This window comes from Mus pahari, chromosome 15 (genome assembly GCF_900095145.1).
Source record: "Mus pahari chromosome 15, PAHARI_EIJ_v1.1, whole genome shotgun sequence".
NCBI classification, from domain to species: Eukaryota; Metazoa; Chordata; class Mammalia; order Rodentia; family Muridae; genus Mus; species Mus pahari.
Genome location: NC_034604.1, coordinates 58,347,920 through 58,373,875, shown reverse-complemented (window position 1 = coordinate 58,373,875; position 25,956 = coordinate 58,347,920). Strand labels below are relative to the sequence as shown.

At 45.4% G+C, this 25,956-nt stretch overlaps 1 protein-coding gene across 4 annotated transcripts in view; it reads left to right on the top strand.

The window, feature by feature from the left end:
- The first annotated feature begins 11,375 nt into the window (after positions 1 to 11,375).
- Positions 11,376 to 25,956, top strand: part of Atp8b1 (ATPase phospholipid transporting 8B1) — a 125,246-nt gene continuing 110,665 nt past the window's right edge. The window contains exons 1-2 of one of the 4 annotated variants that reach the window (XM_029547109.1): positions 11,608 to 11,943; positions 21,686 to 21,851. The gene's annotated coding sequence lies outside the window, so the exon portion shown is untranslated. Of the gene's footprint in view, positions 11,944 to 14,174; positions 14,369 to 16,930; positions 17,186 to 21,685; positions 21,852 to 25,956 lie in introns of those variants that run through there. The other 3 variants (XM_021214622.1, XM_029547110.1, XM_029547111.1) reach the window with 3 other exon arrangements.

The following is a 25,956-nucleotide window of genomic DNA, read 5'->3' as shown; positions in this document are numbered from 1 at the left end:
CCCCCCCCACCTCTTCCTCCTTCTTTCTTCTTCACCTGCCTGCACTTACTTGCCAGCACATCTGTTCGGACCTACTTCTTCAGGATCTCAGCTTATCCAGAAGCCCAGCTAAAACACTCAGCCTTGTGGGACTGAGCAGCTCCTAGATTCTTGGACTTCCCATCCATAGCTGCCCATTGTTGAGTTAGTTGAACTACAGACTGTAAGTCATTACAACAAATTCCCTCAATGTAGAGAGACATTCCATACGTTCTGTGACTCTAGAGAACCCTGACTAATACAGTAGGCAAGTGTCATAGGTTGTCTAGATTTAAATATAAGTGGATTTTAAAATGGATTTCTAATGAAGCACACTTTGAAAATAGGGAAGAGAGAGAGAGAGAGAGAGAGAGTGAGAGAGAGAGCAAGAGAGAGCACTATGGTGCTAGGGTGCAGGGCCTCATGCCAAGGCTACTATTTGGATCATGCCTGAGCATGCATACATGCATTTTAAATGGTGGAACTGTAATTTTGTTCTATTGATGAATGGGTGAAGGAACCTTAGAAAGAATATTCAATATGTGAAAATATTTAAAAATGTCTTGGAAATGTCTTCATCCTAGGGAAAGAAGATTGGAGCAATGGTTTTGATGTCTGAGAACATTCTTAATCAGCCAGAAGTTAAATTTATTCTAGCTGCAATATAGGGCTTATTATTAGATCTCCTTTGTCTCTGTGAATCGTTCTTCGTTCCTAAGTATGCTCTCCTGAGATCTGGACATGACTTTTCTCTGCCAAACTTCATATTGGTTTTGAGAAGGACGCTTGAACTTGAGAGCATTGTGCCCCCCAGAGTTCCAAGATTAAGGTCCACACCCCTATGCCCAGCTTCATATTGAAATTTGTCAGTGCAGTGCTATAAAGAGACGGTGGGGTCCTTGGGAGTGTTTGGACAGAGGAGGCCTCCACCCTCATGAAAGCATCCATGTGGTTCACTCAGGATTCTTGGTTACCTCTTGGATGGATTGCTATAGCACCCGGCCTATTGTTCCCCCCTCTTAGACTCAGGACTTCTTTGCTGATCTTACCAAGAGCTGAAGAAGCACCAGGCTCTCACCATATGCCCTCCCGCCACCCAACCTCCTCAGCCTCCAGAAGAAGCACAAGCCTCAATGGCCTGTTCCTTACAAATGGCTCAGTGCTAGGTGCTCTTTCAGAGCAACAGCAAATTCTCCAGGCCAGCTGTAAGAGGTACAGCCCACATGCCCATGCTCTGGACCCGATTGGCAGAGTATAAAGTAGAAAAATGCTTCAAGGCATTTCTTCCAAAACAGTGTGTCCTTGGCCTCTTGAGGATACAGGGTGGATTTCTCCACTTCGAAGCTCCAGAGGGCTTGGGGCGGCAGTGTCTGACCGGAACGTATGGAAGCTGATAGGAAGCACCACGTTTAGGGTCAGTTGCGGGAAGAAGAAACTGGCTCGCTCCTACCGTGTACCACACTTGTGTGTGCTCATGAGGTGACCTCTGGGAACTGTCTGGCTTCCCTGGCGTAGACTCTGAGGCACTCTGTGCTCTGAGCTGAGGAGCCACTGAAGCACAGGTGAGATGGTTGCCCCACCCCCACCCCGATGTAGATTCGAAGCCTGCAGTATTAGTTAAGTCCTGTTCCCAAGGGCAAACGCTAAAGGAACATTTGAGGGTGTGGCCATTGGTGGGCTTCCCATGCTTCTGTGAAGACCCCACCCACACTGAAGCACACTCGGGCAACAGCAACTGGACTTGGTGTTTATAAAAAGAAAAATGCAAAGATAACGGCAAGATCGGGAGGAGGTGTGTTGAGAAGCGTTGGGAGGCAAATTGGGGGCAGCTATGGTCACGCTTTGTCGTACTCGTGCGTGAAAGAAAAATGTAACCGTAAAGCAAAAGCAAATATCTCTAAGGATGTGACAGTCACGAGCCAGTCAAGAGAAAGAGCAGGGCCAAGCGATTCCTGGTAACCCAGGAGAGCTGGGGACTGTCAAGCTGTGTGACAAACAGGATTACTCACAGCACACATATGTGTTAAACGTGTACCCAATTAGCTCCTGGCAATTGGTCCACAACTAAGAAAAAGAAGGTGAATTTTATCTGACTATTTTTCCCAGTGTTTCAACCAACTCTAACTGGTATGAAAGAGAGAGGCCATAAATGGCCTAGGACCTGACTGCTAAGTGGCTTTTAAAAACCGAACAAACCAGAAGGATGGAATCATGATGCACTCATTTGTGACTCCTCTCTTGGTGAGTAAGTGTGCGCATGTGTGGGTTAAGGGAAGCTCCCGAGGTGGTGTGAGGCGTCACTAGCTGCCTGGTGTCAGAGAGAAGAAATGTCTAGCTTAACACGAGAAAAAAACTGTGAAGGAGGCAGGTTGGGGCCAGGTGCCTATATTAGTGTGTGAAAATAAACATAAGAGCCAACAGAGCTAAAAAATGATTTCCTCTGGCAAGTACCATTGACCGTGAGGCTTGGTGCCATGGGGACTGCTGTTCCCTATCAGAAACTCTGTAATACTGTGTGAGTATATATACGTTATATTGCCAAAATAAATAATTAGAAGATTTTCATGACAGCATAATAAGAAAAGATATACATGAAAAATTAGTTTCCTTCATAAAGATGGATACTATTATCAATTTCTTACTTACTTTTCCAATCTCTCTCTTCATTTATATATATATATATATTATATATTATATATATTATATATATTCATATATATACATATAGCATAACATATGATGTTTTGACTTTTTTTTTTTTTTTTTTTTTTTTTGGTTTTTCGAGACAGGGTTTCTCTGTGTAGCCCTGGCTGTCCTGGAGCTCACTTTGTAGACCAGGCTGGCCTCAAACTCAGAAATTCGCCTGCCTCTGCCTTCCAAGTGCTGGGATTAAAGGCATGCGCCACCATGCCTGGCTGTTTTGACTTTTTTAAAAACAACATTTTTAGATTTATTTTATTATCTTAATAAATTCAATTTAAATAATATTTACATATTAAATATTTAAATAAAAATATATTTTATTATTTTCTGTATATGAATGTTTTGTCTGAGGGTCATGGGGGTACCACCTGTATGCCTAGTTCCTATAGAGGACATTGGATTCCCCAGAACTGGAGTTATAGATGGTTGTGTGCCACTGTGTGTGTGCTAGGAATCAAAGCCAGGTCATCTGCAGGAACTGGAAGTGTTCTTCAACATTGAGTCATCTCTCCAGCCCTCCAGGCCCAACCCAGATGACACTTTAATATATATTACATAACGCATACATTTATTTTATATAAACAAAAACAACATGAACACTTATCAAATTTATTTAAACACTCTGCTTATTTGGCATTATCTTATAACAATATATCTTGGAAATGGTACAAATATCAGTATCACTAGATCTTCCTAATGAAGTGCTGAATTGGTATCTCATTGTATAGATGGAACCTCTGTTCAATGGACACTGAGGTCTCTGCCAATGAGAAAACGACATGACCCAGTGAACACATGTCTGTTCACCTTTGCACAAGTGTTCAGCTGATCCTTGGGATTCATTCTTGGGACACACATATGCATGAAATCTTGATATTTGTTTCTTACCATTCCCAAAGAAGGTGTATAATTTGCATGCCTGCTTCAATGAGATTTTGTCCCCTTGACCCAAGCAAAGATATCTGGGAAGAGTGAACCTCAGATGAGGAGTCGTCTCTATCTGATTGGTCTGTGGCCATGGCTGCAGGGGCATTGGCTAATTGCTGATTGATGTAGACAGCCCAGCTAAGTGTGGGTGGTCCCACTTCTGGGAAGGTATGTTGTATTATAGTTTTCTCTTAGATTAGAGCTTTCCCTTTTGGAGAGAAGCTTGCTAAGACAAAAGATCTTTTAAGAAGAGGTGAAACACAGAAGGTCTAAGGGGAAGAGGAATACTCCATCTTGCAGGAAAGCTCATTAAACTCAGGAGCTAAACAACTCAAAATAACTTCCGAAAGTCCCTGAAACTGAGCAGACTCACTAGGCCCCTCCATGCCCAACTGTATATAAATACTAAGTATCACTGAGACAAGACTTGTGAGTCAAAACAAGCTGCCTAAGAAGACTCTTTAAAAAATAAAAAATAAAAGGACAAGCTCTCTGTCCAATCGAGCCTCCTGGAAAGGATGCTCTCCAACTCGACGAGTTACCTGCAGGTTGTACAGTGTGTTCTAGGTTTTCAGCTTTTGTCAGCTGTCACCAAAGTTGATGTTGGCTTTGGAGATGCAGCTGTCTTATTTCTGCTCCTGCACGTAACCTCTCACCCAGATCTCAGTACATAACCCCAGTAAAGCTCACTGGTTCATCAGTTAGGATCTGGTAGTCTCCTTACCTTGGAACATCATTGGTTCTCTATCTGGGGTGAGTAGATGCGTGTGCATGTCTTGCCATGAGCAGTCATGTTGTGTGGTCCAGGGAGGTATCAGGTCCATGTCAATGTGAGCCTAGAGGCAAGCAGTAAGCATTTCCCCCATTGTTCCTGCCTCTTCTCTTGTTTGGTTTCCTGCCTTGACCTGCCTCCATGATTGACTGTAATTAGGCTGTGTGAGAAGAAGAAGCCGCAGCTCTCCCTTGCTGTTCCTGATTGCTGTCACTGCAGTTTGACGAGAAAGAAGTTGGAGATAACCTGATGACAAGATTGAACTGGCACCAAGAAACACAGCATCCCTAATCAGCAGGAAGTAGTCTATAAAGGTCTACACTCCATTTCCCTTCTAACCTTCTTTCTCTCCTACCTAGTGTCGGGGCAGGAGAGTTAGAAGTTGAGGTAAAAGTACAAGAATACAATAAAATAGCACATAAAATCATATATATGTGGGTTACATATATATAATAAATCGTATATATGTTCATATATATGTACATATATGTATATATGATTTATGAGTATTTATTTTGTTGTCATTCATGGTTTCTGGCTCTTAACTTTTCCCCCAAAGCAAACCATTAAAATTACAACTTCACTTTACCAAGTTAGGCCATAGAAACTAATTTTTCTGTCAGGCAGTTGGCTCTAAATACTTGCCTGGGGAGACCATAGACCATGAAACCACTATCCCCACATCCCTGACGCAAACAAGAACTTGGGCCCGTACCCGCGAGGAAGGCATACCTCACAGAGATGTTAAGAAGGATCTGGACGGGGAAGTCTGGCTGGGCTTCCCTATCTGTGTCAGCATCAGCACCCGTTGTCTAATCACCGATCTATATAGCTATTCAATCCTGCCTATGCCGAAGTCTCCATTAAGAACCCCAAACGAATAGGTGGTGGTAGCACACACCTTTGTTGACAGATCTCTGTGAGTTCAAGTCCAGCCCTGTCTACAGAGTATGTTCTAGACAGCCAGGGCTATACAGAGAAAACTTGTATTGAAACAAACAAACAAGCAAACAAAATAATACAGTGTTCACATAGTTTCTGTATAGCAGACCCTATAGGCTCCTGGAGAGTGCCCCCAAGGTCCTCCCTGTACCATATCTTTTTCTTTACATCATTTCTATTAATAATATCCTTTATACCAAACTGGTAAACTTTGCCCTGCAATCTGACCAATGAAATCAATGGAACGTGAAGAACAGGTTGTGAGCCCCCCGATTTACTGGTGCTTGGTCAGAACACAGGTAGAGCTAGAGTGTGTGGAGTGATCTCAGGGACTGAGTCCCCACCTGTGGTGTCTGATGCTACCTTCAGGAACACAGTGTCAGACCTGAACAGAATTAGGGGACACCTGACTGATTCCCACTAGAGAACTGATAGCTTCTTTGATATTGGGGGGGGGGGCACACAGCTGGTGTCAGGTATGATCTGTGCGAAGAGAACATGAGGAGAAACTGAGTTCAAGTTTGCATTAGTTTTTCCTTGGCTGTCTTTATTTTTTCCCTATTTGCTATTACATATTTATTTTGTTTTGCTTTTTGAGATAGGGTCTCACTATGTAACTCTGACTGGCCTAGAGCCTACTGTTTAGGCAAGGCTGGCCTTGAACTTGCCATCCAACCAAATGCCAATGTGAAAAATCGAAAAATTGCTTCCTGTTTTTTTTTTTTTTCTAAGAGTTATTTATTTTTTTATGTGTATGTGTGTCTTGTCTGCATCTATGTGTGTACATCATTTGACCCAGGACCCACAGAGTCCAGAAGAAGGTGAGGGAAAGAAATCTCCTGGAACTGGATGGAGTTACAGACAGGTGTGAGCCACCATGTGGGTGTTGGGAACTGAACTGGAGTCCTCAAGAGAAGCAGTAAGTGCTCTTAAGTACTGAGACATCGCTTCAGCTCCCCATTCTTCTACCTTACACTTAAACACTTGGTCCTCTTTAGCTGGGAAAGAGAATCAGTCAGCAGGCTGTGAGGTTAGGAGTATGGAAGTGGTTGCATCCTTATACACAGGCTTCTTTCAGAAGCTTTTAGTAGCCTTTCTCTGCAGTGTTTCAACGACAGCAACAAGTCCTACTGGTATTCAAGTTCTAATCAAACAAAGCCAAACTGGGATAACACTTACATCCTATCTAGAATGAAAAAAAAAAAAAAAAAAAAAAAAAAGAGGGGGCAAATCACCAGTAAGGTAATAGGGACAAACCTTTGAAAGTCCTTCAAACAGTGGTGGGTCGGGATTAATTCCAGAGGGCAGGTGGTAAATGCACAAATATCCCAAACCAACAGATGACTAAAGAAACCATCAGCAAGATAAAATGTTATACAGCATCAACCATACCTACATTCTTGGGGAAACGATGACTTTGTGACCACACAGAATGCCACACTGATGCTGTAGATAAGAAGAACAGTGGTGGATCTCAAGGGGCCCACAAGGCAGTGGGGAGTGAGAAAGGAGGAAAAGTGTAAAGTGCTTTTGGAATGTCCCTTTAGGGGACACTAGAGGAAGCCATTTCAGACTTGAGATATGAGGGACGATGGGTGTCCTTTTCAGTGGAAGGGATTAGAGCGTACTATTCGGAATCCAGCATTTTGGACCGGGGAGCACTTCAGTTTCAGGTTAGACGTAATGAAGGATGAAGTTGGAAAGGTCAAGTTGTTTCCCAGTCAGATGAAGATGGAGCAAAAGATGGCACACAATTCTCAAAACTACACGAGGGCATGGCCATAGGGCAGGCAAGATGGCTCAGCAGGCTAAAGGTGTTTACCACCAAGCCTGAGTTCAATCCCTAAGACCCACACAACAGAAGGAAAGAACAAACTTCTCAAAGATTGTCGTCTGACCTCCTCACGCATGCCATGGCCCAAGCACAACACACACACACCACCACCATCGCTATCAACACAAATTAACAGACAAAATTTGTAAGGGAACATGACAACCTGTGCTAGCCATAATCATAAAACAGTTTGGAATTTTGTGCTTTGTTTTGTGTTAGATGGAGTCCAAAGCCTCACGTAGGCTAGGCAAGTGCCCTATCACCGAGCCACACCCACCAGCTCTGAAAACTGCTACTTGGGCTTGTAAGTTAATTATACTAATTAAGTTTAACTGGTGTAGTGTTATCAACACTAGGTCAGTGTAACGTTCGTTGAGTGCCTGTATAAATAGTCACTCATGACCTTTTGAAATCTCTTCCTTGTAGAAAAGAGGTCTAGAGGAATGCCACACACACAGTGATGAACTTGAAAGAAAGGAAGCTGGTTTTTAGCTACTAGTTGGTATTTTGTTTTAAATTTTTAATTTAAATATAATTGCATTAACTCTTCCGTTGCCTTTTCTGTCTCTAACACCTCCCAGGTTAGCCACCAAGTCTGCCTGCCTGCACACGGCCATGCTTCCCACCGTGATGACAGACTAAACCTCTGAAACTGTAAGCCAGTCCCAATTAAATGTTTTCCTTCATAAGACTTGCCTTGGTCATGGTGTCTCTTCACAGCAATAAAACCTCAACTAAGGGGCTGGTGAGATGGCTCAGTGGGTAAGAGCATCCGACTGCTCTTCCGAAGGTCCAGAGTTCAAATCCCAGCAACCATATGGTGGCTCATAACCATCCGTAACAAGATCTGACTCCCTCTTCTGGAGTGTCTGAAGACAGCTACAGTATACTTACATATAATAAATAAATAAATCTAAAAAAAAAAAACAAAAAAACCCTCGACTAAGACATCTCCTCATGAATTCTGTGCCTTCCTGCAATTGCCAAAATATGTCTGAGACGCATTCTAATTTCTTCTTTGAGAAGAATGAGGAGCTTGGGGGGCGGGGAGCCAAGTGATTCGAAAGGAATCAGTAAGTGCCGTAACTCAGGAGGTGCATGGAACTTTTTGTGCCAAAGAAGACAGCAGAATACAGAAGATACATCAGGACTGGCGAGATGTCCCAGCCGGTGAAAGCACAACCCTGACAACCTGAATTCAATCCCTGGGACCCACATTGTGGAAAGAGAGAGCCAATCCGGGCAAGTTGTCCTGTGCGTGACCTCTACACGCAGAGTTTAGCATGTGCGATCCCCTGCCTCATTCCTCACAACGGAGAAACATATATAAAAAGAATAAAAGAGAGTATCATGTATATCTGCTGTTCGAAACGCCACTTAAGGCGATGGGTAGATGTTAGATGTTTCTACCGTTAGGTATTGCCAAGATAAGTTCACGTGAAGGTGTTTGTGCTTAAAATTGTCGTCTTAACATGCTGGGGACATGCTCCTTCACCCTGTCATCCCTTTCCCCCAAAATAAAATCCCAGAGCTGGTGCACACCATGGTTCTGTAGAAGCCACCTTCCAGCTGAGTTCATCATGACCGCCAGTTTATAGAGTGATGGCTGACTGTGACTGTGCCTTTCCACTGTCTAGAATGGCTTTTCCTTTATTGACTCCTAGAGTTAGAGGTATCATCTTTTAAGAGTACCTTTCATCTTTAAGCTTTAGCCTGTAGAAAAAAGGAAAAAAAAAAACTATTCTAGAAAATGATTTTTTTTTTCAGTCAAATTGAGCTGGTCTGGCTGATGATATTCCTCTGTGGGTCCATAGTGATGTACGAAGGGTCAAACAGAAGCAGTGGGAAGAACTGCGGTCTACTAAAGCGGAGACTGGAAAGCCTTACTGTTGCATTGTTCACAGTCCCTCTGACAGTGGGCTCAGTGAAGGAGCTGGTTGCGGGCTGAGAGTTCTAAATGGCAGAGCGAGATTGTTCAATGTTAGCAGAGCCCAAGGTAGGTAGGGGGAAATTTTAAGTAAGTGGGAAGGGAAAAGACTATTCACCCCAGCATCTAGCTGAAGAGCCTCTGGCCAGCTGAAGAGCAAGGATTCCAGCAACCATCCCGTTTAAGCCTCTCCTGCTGTCAACATACAAGCTCCTAGAAAGCTCATACCAAATAATAATAGTAATAATAAAACAAAACCACCTTTTATAATTAAAAAAAAAAAACATACTCTACATCCTCGTTCAAACCAGTGGCTCCTGGCTTTACTTCATTAGATAATAATCCACATCATTCACAACATCTCCAAAGGCAGCCTATATTCTCATTTACTAGAAGGAGAGGGAAAGTGTTTTGCGGGGGTTGGGGGAGGGAATTCATCGCAATCCTTTGAGATTTAGCTTGGCAGCCACCAAAGTGGCATATATAACCACTGAGAAGCCCTCCTCTCCTACACTAAGTTATCATATTCTGTTTCTCTCTCTCTCTCTCTCTCTCTCTCTCTCTCTCTCTCTCTCTCTCTCTCTCTCTCTCTCTCTCTCTCTCTCTCTCTCTGTCTTCTCCTGCTTAAAACCAATGTTAAAATATTTATTAACATAAAATATTTATTAAGAAGCCCACAGCCATGATCAATTGTGTTTTATTACTTCCTCGGGTGATTTTTTTCCCCCATTCATTATAAAATTATTAACCTTTATTGTGTCTGGGTGTCTTTCTTGGCCTGCATGTCTATGCACCACATATGTGCAGTTCCCATAGAGGCCAGCAGAGGGCATCAGGATTCCAGACAGTTGTGTTACTGGACAGTTGTGAGCTACCAGGTGGGTGCTGAGAATCTAACCAGTGTCCTCCCGGAAAGTAGCCTGTGCTCTTAACCACAGAGCCATTTCTCCAGCCCCTCTTTCCAGTTTTAGTAAAGTCGAAGCACCTCATATTGGCTCGTTCTGAATTTATCTTCTGTGTTGAAGCCAAGGATGTAACTTTCTTTTAAGTCAAAGTCTCTAAGAGAGGAAGGGAACCCTTCAGCTGTTGTGAGAAGTAAGAGTGGAGCTAGGCAGATTTCAAAATTAATCCTTGTTACATGCATGGGACACTCGCAGTGATTGGCCAAAGGCACTGAGATTTGGCATGGTGTATCAGAGAGGATGGGGGCCAGGAGTTTTAAGTCAGGACTCCATCATCAACAAAGGCTTACGGGTGACTGTCAGAGGCAACAGAGAAGCTCCGCACAGCCACCAGCAGCCTGGGGAGTTCCTCTTTCAGTGACTGTCATTCAGCTCAAGTTGGGTGCTTGACAATAAGGCCATGACTCCAGCAAAGTTACTGAGCTTAAGCGGAGATGGGAACTAGTACAATGCTTCATATTTAAGTGCGAGAGAAAGGAGAGAGAGCGCGCTGAGAGAGACTTCCGTGGGTGTCTTCCCTGTGCTTTGCGCACATGAATCTATGGCTGGGTTTTGTTTGTGACACTACCCAAATGATGCAATTTACGACGAAGAGCCTTAAAGATTGGAGCCTTAAATTTAAATAAAAATACAAGAGAGTTTATTGTTCTTACCTTACAGAATATTTTGCAAACAGAATTGTAAAGATGGGTTTTATGAGGTGCATTGTTTAGATTTCGAGATTAGAGAAATGAGCTGCTCACTGACAGTTAATCTCAAGCAAGAGGTCTACCTCCAGCTACCTTCTTAACACTCCTACGGGCCTTTGCTTGCCTCCCTTCTGATCCCAGAGACTTGTTGGGAGTGTAAGCTCTGAGAGTGGAAGGGATGCAGATGTAGGAATGTACTGCTCGAGAAGACGCTCGGTTCACACTCAGGACAGCCACCCGCACCGCAGCAAGCAGTTTGCCACCTATACACTAACTCCTTCTGGCCCCAAAGTCCTAAACCACTTTGATCTCAGCAGAAAGTGAGCTTGCTACAATTAGAGTTTCTCGGAGACTTAGCGCCATCTGTTCCGACGCCCTTGGTGACTGATCCCGAAACGTGACTTGGCCGGGAGCGAGCGCGGCTCCTATTACCGAAGCAGTTCAGGTCCCCTGCTCTCACTAAACCCCGCCAGTTTTCCGAGCTGGCGCGGTCACCGACCCCGGTCGGCGGCCAAGCCCACAACAGTGAGCGGGAAAGTGACGCGAGGCTCGTGGGGTGGTGTCTGTGAGGCCGGGAGCCGGAGCGCCCCGGGAACCGCGAACTGCCTAAAAAGCAGGGTCACAGGGTAGACAAAGATCGGTCACGGTCAGGAGTTGCCACCTGCCTCTAGGGCCCTAGATCGTGGCACCGGAGCAAGGCTCCATACAACAATCCCAGGCCTGGCGGCCCAGCCTCTCTCCACCCGGGGGAGGGATCGAGGGAGGGCGGACGGCGGGACCGCCCCCGGCCCCAGCTCCAGCCTGGTCCCCAAGCCGCGCGCGGCCACGGCCGCTGCCAGGGGTAGGCGAGAGGCTCCTCCCTGGAGCAGAGAAACCAGTTTGTCCGGTCGGGCAGAGCGGAGGGAAAAGGGCTGCCGCCTAGGAAGGGCGCACGGACGCGGGGCGGGGGGAAGGCGGGGAGCCCTTGGCGAGCCACGAGAGCCGGAGGAGTCGCGGCCAACTGGACAGGCTTCCCGGGGCCCCCGGCCAGCCCCTGTGTGCCATGCAGCGCTAGCGCAGCCGCAGCGCCGGGGCCCGGCGGGAGGTGGCCAGGTGCGCACCAGCCTGGGACGAGCCTCGGAGCGCCGCGCACCCCGCGGATGCCCAAGCCGGGGCCCAGTGAGCACTAGGTAAGAGGAGCGAGGCGCTGCTGTTCCCCTACCTCCAGGACCCAACCAGCCAGGCAGGGGTCCCGGGGTCCCTAGTTCCCTTGGGTGATCCACGGGCTAGTGGATTTCACGCAGCTGCTGTGCGGTGGCAGCAGCTGTCCGCGCCCTCGGGCTCCTGAACTTGGACAAGTGGTGTTTGGGGGGCGGGGGCGGTGGTGCCGGAAGCCTCTGTCCCTGCCATGGTCCATGGTTGGCAAAGGACAAACTTAGCGATTCCCAGTTCTTTTGGGTTTTCACCTGTTTGGGAGAAGGATCTCTCGGGAGTTGTTTAGGTATTTTGGTTTTGGTTTTTGTTTTTTTTTCGTTGGTTTGTGACACACATGTCCAGAGTTAAGATTCCAGAGTTAAGCCAAGAACAGAATGGGGAATCTTTGAAGAGTGTTTCTGGCTGTCATGCGAGGACCACCTAGGAATCTTCCACTGACAAGTTTGGGAAGAAGGCGATTCAAAGCTCTCAAAAGGACCTTAGGGAGAAGTGTTTGTGGCCGCGGCGCACCTGCTGGGAAGGATGGAGTGGGTGAAACCCGCTCCCCCTCCCCCGTCCCCGATCCTTCGGTGCGCATCTGTGAGGGAGTGGGGGCATAATAGGGGTAAACAAACAGTTTTCCGGGTGACCGTGGGGTCGTGTTCACCAGCTCTGTCGCACCGCCGCCTCCGGCTGGCTGTCCTTAATCCCCAGTTTGATACCTGTAGCTGTCACTTGTTGAAAGAAAACGCGGCAGGCGGCGGGAGATGTGGCATGGAACAGGGCCAGTGCTTTAACTCCTCACTTGGCCAACTCTCTCAGCCCAAAGTGGAAAAGAAGTGTCTGACCAGCTTCTCTGAGAGAGTTCTAAGCATGTATGTCTCAACCCCTGGAGGCTCAGAATGCAGATTTCTAAACTGCTTTGGGAAGAGTACCAGGGTTGAAGCACCGGCGCGAGGAATGAAAAAGGGCACAGGGAAGTGAAAATAGTCCCACCACCTACCTCACTGGATCCCTTAGCCTCCAGGCACTGCCTTAGGTCCTTCATTCTCCTAGCCCTTCCCTGGTGCCTAGCTCTGTGTGGACTCTCCCATCCTCCCCAAATTGCCTGCCCTTTTGCAGTAAAGAAAAGATTTACTCCCATCTTTCTAGTTTGCTGCTTTCAATTTTTTTCTTCCCCCCCCCCTCCGCCCCTGCCCCTGCCCCTGAGAAAATCACACCAGATATTACCAATGAACTACTTGAAGTCACTTGGCCACCGAGGAAGGCTAACAGCCTTTGAGGAAGAAAAGCTACAAAGAATGTGTCTTTCAAGGTCTCAATGGTTAGTAAATAGAGGTCCATAGCAAAAGAGGAAAGCCATATACCATATGAAGCCAAAGCTCTGGTTTTCCTCGACTGAGCAGGACCTTCGTGCTAGGCCTAAAGTGTCATTCAGCACACTGCCTTTTGTTAAGACCTTATTAAGCCCTATTATAAATGCATAGACAGTGCAAAGGCTGATGAGTGGTTATTAGCTGATTAATTTCTGGGGAGCAGTCACACCTGCCAACAATTACTGCTCTGAAGCGGCTAATGGTTTTCTTTATGTAGACACTTCCTTGTGCTTGCTTTGCGAGGCTCCGAACCGCTGAGTTCATTTCTCATCTTCTAATGGTTTTACTTTGGTAATTTTCACTGGTTCTTTGTGTAGGAGGGCCCAAGGAGGTGAGAAAGGACCTGTTCGGCTGGCTTAGTACTGACCTCGAACACGGGTGTCCGCTTCGGGTCCACTACCATCCAACTCTACTGATTTTTATTTTAAGGACGATACATACTTGTTATCACCTCCTAGAGATGGCACTAGGAGGATTTTCTTTCTCTGTTTAAGACGCTGATGTAAAACAATGATTTCTGGGAGCAAATCGTTTAGTTAAAAAAAACAAACAACAACTGAGTCTTCGGATATAAGCGAGGTTCAGATTCATTTCCGGGGTTGGGATCTTGGTGCTGAGGGAAAGCAGCTGTGGAGTGCCTCCCTCTTTCCCGTTCTCTTCCCTTCTGCTTTAAAGCCAGGAGGTATAAGAACACCTGATTTTAGAGTGCAACGGGGCTTGGGGTTTGGGTTCTCTTGCTAATTGCATCAGAAGTTTGCTCGTCTCTGAAGGGGGAAAGATACTAATGGTTTTATCTTCTCTCTCTCTCTCTCTCTCTCTCTTCCTCTCCCCTCCCCCCATGGTGGGGACAGCTGGAAGAGAAGAGAGAGAACATGTGTGTCCTTTACAACTAGTAGATGATTGAATGTCACTTTATTAGAAGAATGTTAGCTTTATATTTATTATTGGTGGTGGTATTTCCAGACAGGGTCTCCTTGTTGGCCTCAAGCTTGCTATGTAGCTGACAGTGACCTTGAACTCCTGCCATCGCTCCTTCAATTCCCAGGTACTGAGATCGTAGGTGTGTACCACCACACCTGTCTAATTTTATTATGTAATTCTTATTTTTTGCTGAGCTGGGGATAAGTTAACCCCAGAGCTTTTCTCCCAGCCTCTTGACATGGCTTTAATAAGCCAGCACCTAGGGGAAGCATTTGGTGTTTATACACTATTATTATTTGATAATGGGGTCTGGCTGTGTAAACAGAACCATTAATATATTAATATTTTATTATCACTTTAATTTAGATTCTGTGTTAGTTTTTCAGAAGCAATATGGACCACGGGTGATCTCTATAACTCTAGAGAGCTTTTAATTCTACTGTTGGCCTTGTTCTTCCATTCTAGCTTGTAAAAGAAACCTTTGAACCTTCGGATATAGAGGAAGTGGCTCTTTAGAGGCAGTTACAAGTTGTCCTGGGTCCATTCTGGGCTGGGTCCATTCCCGGTCCTAACCTGGGCTCCTACCAAGAGAATCTTTAAGGCTTCTTAAGAACTTGCTTTTGGAATTTTTGCCTCTCTGTTTCTAGATTTATCACCCAGGAAGTTTTTCTTTGTGGGATGTCTTTGGGTACCCTGTGAGGTTTTTTGGCATTTTTTTTCTGTTATTCCATTACACCCAGCGTTTGTTGATAGGTCTTTAACTTGCTTCTCAAAGAGGTCGAGTTATAACACACAAATGGCTTACCTTTTTCATCCAATGGCCTGTGTTATTCTTGAACTCCATCCCAGTACCCACCTAAAAATCAATGCCAGATATAAGATCTTCTGTAGCTCTCTATGTCAGTAAGACCCTAGTTTTATGGAGGAAGGTTATAGAAAAAAAAAAGTGTGTGTGTATATACATGGCCGTGGTATATATGCCTCCTTTCTCACTTTTATTCTTAGAAACCGGGGAACTTATGGGCTCACATTTTGGCACAGATTAGTAGCCTTCTGATACTTTTGAACAAATTGAGCTTTTAAATAAATTATCACCCGATCTACCCACAATGGAGACTATTTTGATAACAGGTCCCAGAGAACAGAGTCCAGAGCAGTGGTAAAGCAGCAATGCTGGCCTCTGACCCGGGGTTGGCATCTGGGCTCTGCTGTTCCCAGCTGCATAACCTAGGGAACTTTTTGGAGCCAGGCAGGTGGCTTCACCTGTAGATGGTGTGAGGTAATGAGTCTCAGATGAAGCGCTTGAGACAGGAGGGCGTACAAAGCTGTATACGAGGTGGTCGGTCACGGGTAGAGCTGCATTGTTGTTGGTGCTCCGTGTGTGGTGCTCCCCCATTGCCTTTCTTCTGCTCTATGGAGGATGCAGGATTCATGTTAGCATTTGTTTAGCAAACACAGGTGCACCTTTGCACCTGGACATAGAAAGAACAGTGCTCAGAGTCGGAGCAGATTTCTAAGGCTTCAAATCCCTGTCATTGTTCTGGGATGCTCTTGGATGGATGGCCAGGACGCTCACTGGCCTCTAGCCTTACGGGAGGATAAGTTTGGTCAGTCACAGTCGCAAGGGACTCTGGATGCTCTCAACTATGTGCTACCACCTCCTGCCCTGCAGAGGCTCTTGGAGCACTTAAAACACGAGAGTGCCTTCTGTCCCCGGGTGTGTCTCTCTGACATTCTCTTCCTTCCTTCCCTCACATTCCATTAATTATGCCAATAGATCCACTTCCTACTTTAGGGAAGACTATTAGGATTCTTAAGGGTTTGAGTTGTCTGGTCAAGGGACTGAAGAGCTGGATTGTCAGCTAAGAGCACTTGCTGCGCTTGCAGAGGACCCAAGTTTAGTTCACAGCACTGGCACAGTGCTTCACAGGCCTCTGTAACCTCACCCAGATGATCTGATGTCCTCCTTTCGCCTCAAAGGATGCTGCATGCACATTGTGCACCAGTAGGCAATCACACCACACACACACACACACACACACACACACACACTAAAAATAAGTAAATCTGAAAAAAAATTGTTGAACATGTTCTTTCTCCTGCTCTGGACACTCTCTACATGGAAAGAGGGTGGTCTTAGAGTCTGGCTCTCCGGGCCTGGTTAATCATCAGTCTCCCAGTCTAGCCTTTAAGGTGTGAGAGATGTGCTTGAGCAAGATAGCAGACATGTTGTCCTAGACAAAGGACCTGGGGTGGGGGAGATTGTCCTGAGCACCTTTCAGTGGTGAGTGGCTATTCTCTCCCTCCTATCATGGTTGAGAAGCCAGCTTCGGCACTAAGTGGAGGCTGACCTTTGCCTGGTAGCCTGGGTCTTTATTTACAGGACTGTTGCTTTATGGCTTCATTTCTTTGCTGAGTGGCTTTTGTTCCACCAGAGTTGAGGTTTGTTTGATTTAGGATAGGCTGTGTTTGAAATCAGTTTTCTAATCTCCACCCTGACTGAGTTGAGCCAGAAAATCCCAAGTATCGCTTCTTTGACACCAAATACTGTCCCCACATGCTGCCTGGTGGTCTATCTTGCTCCTAGGGAGGTGTGTTCATGTGCTGGGTACATGATTCATTTCATGAAATGCAGAGTGGTGGGTGCACATTCTTAGTTCGCCCTCTTGAGACGCAGTGAGCTGAGAATCACGATGCTTCATCTACATTCTCTGTGAGAAAGTGGATATTAATTTAAGACTGCTTACATGGCTAGAGTGTTTTCAATATTCACTCTCCGAGACAGAGCTGGTGTTCTCCTGCCCCTTGGGGAGCACTGGCCTTGTCTTTGCATCGGAGAGGGAGCACGTGGGTCTTCTGAGGACTGAGCCACCGGCAGGCAATAGGCTTCTAGAACTTCTGACTCTACCCTGCTCATCGGGCTGCAGAGACTGAGGATCAGGTGACATTTCTCATTCTGCGTCAGGTGACTTTGGGATGGGACGGGACCTTTGTGATGATCTTCTGATGCAAAAACTGACTTCACCGGGCAATTTAGAAAAGAGTTAAATGTACAGAGAATACTAAGTCCGGCCACGTAAGGCACGTTCAATGTGTGGTTCAGTGGCATTAAATACATCCTTATTATTGTGTGGCAAACACCAACGTTACTCCATAAAGTCATTCAAAGCTTTACCCATGGCTCCCTATCCCTGAGCCCCTGTCTATCCCACTGTCTGTCAACATGAACCTGACCATTCTAGGGTGCCTGCTGTTGAGCTTACTCACACTTACCCTTTTGCCATGGCTTATTTCTCTCGGCATGGTGGCTTCGGGGCTTAACCACAGCATGGCGTGCCTCTGAAGTTTCTTCTGCTGTAAGGGAGAATAATACTCCATTATCCATCTCCACATTTTGTTTACCCACCTAGACACTTGACAAATTGGATTTGGATGGCGGCCACCTCTCGCTCGTGAACAACGCCACTGTGGACTTGTTTGCATAGTTCTTGTTTCTTCATGTGGGGGTTTGAGTGCTTGCTTGGTTAAAATTTCTCTTCATAAGTAAGAATGGAGTTATGGAGTGGTTAGTGGCTTGATTTCCTCCAGAGCCACTGTTGGGAAAATCCTGTGGTACGGGGGTTACAGTGGTATCAAACATGTAAGATAACAGCCACTCCCCTCTCCTTGAAAGAAACGGAAGCTACTCATTCTAAGCGAAGGTCATTTGCTATTGTCGCCCTGCTGGCCTGCTTGGCACTGTGATTGACTGCACTCTATGCCATTCTGTAGCCCCATGACAGGGTAGTCTCTACATAACACTGGGGCCTGTTGGAGACTACATTCTGAATGGAGAAAAGAATCCAGGCTTCCTTTACCAATGCCATGATTCAATCTTTAAAAAAAAAAAAAAATCTTTTGAGTATTTAAGTATCAGGTTGTTTTCCAGTTTGGGGTAGAATGGATCCACCCTTCAAGAACAGCTCAAAGGGTCATTTGTGTACTAAAGCATGGTAGGGTTACCAACTGCACAGTTGTTTCCCCCTGAGGAAGTGTTCAGACGGGCCGTGCATGATCTAGAGTGCATGACCTAACCCTGGCGTTCAAGAGGCAGAGAGGAGATGAGAATCACAAGTTTGAGGGTAGCCCTAGCTATGTAGCAAGAACCTTTCTAAAAAAACAATATTCCAGCAAGCAAACAAAAAAAACCCAACAGCAGTGGGTGTGGCTCAGTGGAAGAGTGCTTGCTACCACACACAATGCCTTGGGCTCAATCCTTAGCAAAAGGTGGGAGCATTTACTGGTGTGTAATCCTACTACTTGGGAGGTAGAAGCAGGAAGATCAAGTTCAAGGCCAGCTTCAGCTGCATATCCCAGGCTACATCCGAATCTATCTCAAGAAAACCAAACCCAACAAATAAACACACAGGAAGAACACTGTTCTCTGTGTGGCAAGATAAAAGCTGAGAGCTTACCTTAGGGAACTATTGGAGGTCAGTCTGTCATGCTAAAATATCTCTGTTCTGTAGAGAACAGCAATGTCTCCATATGAGGTTGTTGTCATGTCATCTCCCAAAAATTGTCCAAATTGGAATTTTAACATTTTAAAAGTAGGATTTTCTTTTAAACTAAATGACACAAGATAAAACAACAATGAAACTTCGACCACAAATACCACCTGAGAAGAATCCCTCTTTCCTACCTTGTATTAATCATAACCCAGAAGGAAAAAGGGAAAAGAGCTGTTTAGGTCAACTTGATGACGACCATTTATATGTCTTATGCTCACTCTATTACAGATGGAGGTGTGAAACGTTTAAGAGGCCATGTGGGACTCCAAGACCACTCTACAGTGATCTGTGTGGCATCTAACATGTCTTAGATCTTTAAGATCATTGGAACCAAGGCTATTAAGACAGGAGACATATGGCCAGGCCTCTGTAACTTTAGAGAAGAATCCCATTTCTTGAGTTGTGGCTTTAATGGTTGACATTCTCCTGCGATTAGGGATGCCTGTCTCCTATGTCATCCCCTAGAGAGACCTTTAGTAATATGTACAAAACTTCAAGCACCTACTGAGACATCACTGAATCAGTGGGCAAGTCCAACACCCTGAAGGTCTATCTGTCCAGCCTTGGCCTGTGCCAGTGAACTAGCTGAGAAACAAGTCCTTTAGGAACTCAGATCCAAGAGGCAACAGACAGTAGGTGCTAAATATACATAACAAACAGAGTGATTATGTATTGTACACCAAGATCTGTGCTCCAGCTCCCAGATAACAGGAGAATGGGCCAGCAAGGACATGACTTCCTATTGACAGTAGAGTTTCCTGCAGCCTAGAGAAGGTGACCCATGAGCAAAGACTTGAATGGAGAAGGAAGAGGAGGACCTGTAGAGTAACTGGGGCAGGGGGTGAGAATCATACAGTGCAGAGCAGAGGTTTTAAAGGAGGAATGGCTGGTTTGGCTGGATGAAAAGACAGTACCAGTACCATAAGAGTGAATGAGTGAGGAGAGGGAGGGAGGGAGGGAAGGAGGGGGAGAGAGTCAGAGAGAGAGACAGAGTCAGAGTCAGACAGAGACAGAGAGAGAAAGTGGTGAACCAGATGGAGCTATGTCCGCCTGTGACTTCCACCTTGCCCCTACGCCTGCATTGGACTGAGGCAGGAGGACTTGGAAGCTTGTCTGCCCTGTGTAGGAGGAGCCTGTCTCGATAAACAAAAGTGTGACAACAAACCAGAAGTGTGAAGATGAGGAGAGGAAGTGTGAGGAGAGGGCTAGGGGAAGACCCGCCAGGCTTTGTAAGGACTTTGGCTTTGACTTTGTATGAGATACGCCACGGGAAGGGGTGTGATCTGACCTGACGTGGGCCACCCTGGTTGCTATTTATATGGAGGAGGTCCTAAGCCAAGAGATCAGACAAGAGGCTGTGTCTACAAGTTGTGATAAAGCCATCAGGTCAGAGCAGATGTCATTGAGAGAACGAGATAGCCACCTACATAGCTATATGGACATGGATGTAAGCTTTCACTTGATCGACTGAAAGGCAACAGGATTTCTGGGCAGATCAGAGAGAAAGGGAGGGAGGAGGGAGAGAGAGTGTAAGTATAAAAAGAGGGGCGGGGCAAAGATAACTTCCTTGGCTGAGCCTGAGCTGTAGTCTTCTGGGTTTCTACTGCCCACAGACTCAGTAAGTTCTGTTGAGGTGACTGGTTTGAGATTCTAAAGACACTCCTCTGAAATACATATGTCTGGTCTTGTTCAGAGAACCTGAGCTGTTTACCACCAGTGTGTGATCCCAGCTTGCTAGGGTGAGAGGGGAGTGTGTTCAGAAAAGGGAATGGATCACAGGCAGCACAGGTAAGGAGTTGATCCCCAGGGAATCCACACACTGCTACAAGAGGAGCCATTTCTTCTAACAATCCATGCCCACCCCACACTTCGAGCCCTGTGTCAGCTACCTGAGCGGAGCAAGCATGAGGTTTCCTGCTGTGGAGCTCATACAACTGTTGGGATTGGAGGGAAAAAAGGAATGAATATAAACAAAATACTGAGATGGTACATACTCATAATCCCAGCACTCCTGAGGCAGAAGCAGGCGAATTTCCCCAAGTTTAAGCTTACTCTGGCCTTCAGAGTGAGAATTTATTTCAAAACAAATCTTTGAGCAAAGGAGATATGAAATAAGTTGGATGTTGGAGTTATAATCTGTAGTAACGATGACCCTTGCTTCAGGACATTTTGTCCACTTTGTTGCTCAAACATTAGATGTGTATTTTAGAAGTGTAAGTCTATAACCCAGGGTCGATGGCGATGTCAAGGAGCACCAGAATATCAAGAAGTGCTGCTTTCATGGGTTTTCTTGATGTGTCCTTGGAGGGTCTCAAACCCAGCTGGCTTGATGCTTCCCAAAGCTGTGTCTCCAGCCTCAGCTTGTGACTCCACTTCAAGCATGACCTTGGCCATGCTCTTGTGTCCCAGGAATGCAAACTTAGCTGGCCCAAAGTGAGGTTCTCCATCTCCTAAACCCACTTCTATGCCTAAGAAGCATTTGAGTCAGAAGTCAGAGTCATCAGAAACATCGCTTAGGTCCTCAAATCCAACCTGTCACCAAGACCAAAAGTCTGTCTAGAAGAGACAGTTCTTATCCTCCGTCTTTCACCCCACTCTGTTTTCCTGGTCCAAGCCCTGCAGGAGCATCTTTTAATGGGCCTCCCAGTTTCCAGTCTTGTTTCTACTCATTTGGCTTCTCAGTCAAAGAAAGTGGTGTGCTTCTACTTTAAAAATCTGTTAATGTCTCCTATCAGGTCCTTTACAACTTAACTTGGCCTGCTTGTCTTATATTTTTGGTTGTGAGGCTAGCTTTTAAGAGCTGAGCCATCTCTCTAGCCCAGCCTGCTCTATCTATGCTTCCCAGATCTGTGTCCCCTAACCCCCTCCCCCACTCTTCTTGCTTTCTACAGATCCCAAACATAGCACGAAGTTCCTACCCAGCCAGGGTCTTGGAACATGCTCTTCTTGCTGACTAGAACATTCTTTCCCATGGCGGTTGCCTTCACATCCTTCAAGGACAGCCTCTTCCAGAAGACCCTCGTGGGCCTGCTTGCCCTGTGCCTTTTTTACCTTGTGGTGAGAGACGGGACATAGAACTGTTTGTGATATGTGCTTTTAGTTCCAGCTGAGTATGTGGTATGTGCTGATAGTCCTAGAGGCTGAGGTAAGAAGATCGTAGTGAATTTGAGGCTGGGCTGGCTGTACTTAGTAAGTGCCAAATTAGCTGGAGCTACATAATGGAACCCAAAAGCAACCAAACAGCACTGACAAAAACCGGCTGCTCGTATGGACACATAGTCACATCTTTCCTGTTACTCATCCACTCAAGGTGACAGAAGTAGGGGGTTTTAACAAATGTGCTCTTGATGTGTCTGGATGTAATCTCAGAGTTCCACTCATTAAAAAAACCTCCCAGCCGGTGGCTGTGGCCTATCTGACATGAAGCAGCAAAAGATTTGCTCATTAAAATGTTTTAGTAGGGGACAGAAACATAACTCAGTGGTAAGTCTGATCTCCGGCACCTACACTGCTCAGCCCAGAACAGCCTGTAACTCCCATTGCTGTGTTTTGTAAATGCCACACCATGGCTGCTTCTTCCTTCCTTTTCTGGAAAACTGGATTCTTTTGACATCTTGGTCTAGGTTATGTGTCTTTAGAAATAGTCCTTGGAAATTCTTAGGTCATTCTGTAATTCTGAACTATGAAGCATTTGCAAGCAGGGGTAAAAACAGCTTTATTCCCTCACTGTTATGAGCTTGTTACTATCAGAAGACAGGGACAAAGGATTTTAAGATCCTACAGTTATCTTGGAACTTGTCAAACACTAATGGGAGGGGGCAAAGTAAAGTTCGGTAATTGCTCTGATCTGAGTCCACCAATTTAATGTGTTTATCCACAGAACCAAAACATAAGAACATTGAAGTAATTTGTATAACTCTTATTTTGCTGTGATTTTTTTTTGTTTTTTTGTTTTGTTTTGTTTTGTTTTGTTTTTTTGGTTTTTTTGATTGGGGACAGGTCCTGGCTTATCAAAGATTTTTGATATCATATTTCCAACCTAATTTGAGTCAGTCTTGCCCTCAAGAAATACTGCAGGATATCACAACTTAAAGGATGTGACCAGTCTCACCAGAGTACTGATAAACATTCTGTAGTGTACAGATGCCCTGTGTCCCCAACAATGAAGTATCCTGTTCAAAATGACCAAAATGACAGTGGCATTGGGTTGAGAATTCTTATTATGGACCACATGTAGGAATTCTGTTATAGTACAATGGTTCCTAGGATAATCCCAGACAATTTCTTGCCCCTATCCTTTCTCTCTTTGAACCTGCCAAGAGGCAACTTAAGGGAGGAAAGAGTTAAATTTGCTCATAATTATCCCAGCTTACCAGGGAAGGCATGGTTCAGGACTGTGAGGTAGCTAGTGACACTGTCCCTAGAGCCAGAAAGCAGAGAGAGAAATGCTAGTACTCAATTGCTTTTGCACTTGAACCCTGCCCATGAAATGGTGCATCCGACATTCAGAGTGGATCTTCCTTTCTCAGTGAAGTCTTTCTGGAAACACCATCACATACATGCCCAGAAGTGTGTCTCCATGGAGTTCATCAAGGTGACAATGGTGATGAGCCATCCTAGCCTACAGAGAATTGAACTCAGACAATTTTGGAAGATAATAACTCTCTAGTTGATGCTTATGTCTGGACTTGGACTTGACTCGAATTATTCTAAACTTTGCCCTAATTTCCTTGGCAGCCCGATGTCCTTTGCAGCTTCTATGTATATCCAAATGGTCCAGAGACCAGTCGATCACTCTGTCTATTGTCACCTGCTCAGTTCAAGCTAGCCTCCTTCCCCCTGGAGTTATCCCAGTAGCATCCTAACTGACACACACACATTTCACTCTGCTCCCTCCAACTACGCTAGTCAGATCCTGCGACTTTTGTACATCTAGATGAAAACCTTTTAGCATTGTAGGACAGGGATGGCTGTCTCCTCTCCTGTGCTTGCTCAGCCTTCTGCTATCCCTTCCCTCTTCCTAGTTAGGCAGCTTCAGTCTTTGGATCATGACAAATCACTTCCTGTACCAAGACTTTGCTTTAACCCCTGAAACCTTCTTCCTCAGCATGGCGCCTTCTCACGGGCTTGTGGCCCAAGGGTCATTTCCGTATATTCTTCACTGAGTGCTCCAGAGAAAGGAGTCCCCTCCCAAGCTGTGCTCCAGTGAAAAGAGTCCCCACCCAAGCTGTGCTCCAGTGAAAGGAGTCCCCACCCAAGCTGTGCTTTCTCCTCTTCTACTCTGCCACTCCCACCGTCTGATGATTTTAACTACTTCGTAGTATAGACCAAACTGACCAAACCTCTCCAGGCAGACCCAGTCCAGTTGTAGGAGTCAACACACAGTTGCTCATGTATTGGCACGACCAAAATTCACATCATACCTCAACTAAGCAAGCCAGAAGCCCAGTTCAGCCTATTGTCCCTTGAAACCACACAAGAGCTTTTACAATGGAAGAGACTGGGGGTTAGTCGGATGACTGATTCAGTGGCAAAATATTTGCTAAAGACCTGAGTTTGATCCCCAGGATGTCCGTGGCAGAAGGAATCATGTGCCTATGGCACAGGTACTACCCCTACCACACACAGACACACACACACACACACAGACACACACACACACAGACACACACACACACACAGACACACACACACACACANACACACACACACACACAGACACACACACACACAGACACACACACAGGAAATAAATATAAAATAATTTTTAAAAATAAGTAAAATAAAGTTGAAGTCACTGGGCATGATCTTGTCTCATGTCGATAATCTGATTACTTGCAAAGTGGAGAGAGGCAGGAGAATAAGGAATTGAAATCCAACCACAGTGGCACACGCCTTTAATCCCAGCACTTGGGAGGCAGAGGCAGGCAGATTTCTGAGTTTGAGGCCAGCCTGATCTGCTGAGTGAGTTCCAGGACAGCCAGGACTATACAGAGAACTGTCTCAAAAAAACCAAAAAAAAAAAGAAGAAAAAAAAAAAGAAATCCAGCCACATAGTGTAAAGCCACCTTGGGCTGCATGAAATTCTGTCTCACAAAACCAAACTGATAGATGATAGCTAGATAGTAGGTAGATTACATGCATATATATACACATATGTAGATAGCTAGATGCATATATCATGTATAAAAATAGATACATACATATGTAAATAGATACATGCATACATGCATATGTATACATAGGCTATATAGATACATATATGCATATATACATATTTAGATACATATATAGATAGCTATATACATATATGCATATATACATACATACATACATACATACATAAACATATATAAATAAGTAAGCAGAAGGTTCCTGTGCCTTCTCTTTGTGAGGTTTCCCACGTACTTCAAGTAGGTGTCTCTTTTCAGAAGACCCGCTTCCTGATGTTGTTGGAGATTATTCACATCTAACTATCTTTGGGACTTGAATAGTCTTCAACCCTGTTTTTCACACTGTAAAGAGCTGGCTGACCCCAAACCATCCTCTGGGCAGCCAGCATTGGCCAGGCCACATCCTGCAAGTGAGAAGCACTGCTAAGAAAAAGAAAATGAGGGCTGGTGAGATGGCTCAGTGGGTAAGAGCACCCAACTGCTCTTCCGAAGGTCCAGAGTTCAAATCCCAGCAACCACATGGTGGTTCACAACCATCTGTAACAAGATCTGACGCCCTCTTCTGGAGTGTCTGAAGACAGCTACAGTGTACTTACATAAATAAGTAAGTACTTTACATAAGTAAATAAATAGATCTTAAAAAAAAAAAAAAGAAAATGAGCGGGGCATGGTGGCGCACGCCTTTAATCCCAGCACTCGGGAGGCAGAGGCAGGCGGATTTCTGAGTTCGAGGCCAGCCTGGTCTACAGAGTGAGTTCCAGGACAGCCAGGGCTACACAGACAAACCCTGTCTCAAAAAGCCAAAAAGAAAAAAAAAAAAGAAAGAAAGAAAGAAAAAGAAAATGTTATCTGTATAAATCATGGAAGATCCAGGGTGTGGCTGTTGAGACTCGACCAGTTGGAAGTCATTTCCTAATCACTTAGGGTGCAAAGGGGCCTGGGAAGGCTGAGAGATGAAATCCAGAAAGAAATCTAGACCCCAAAATTCC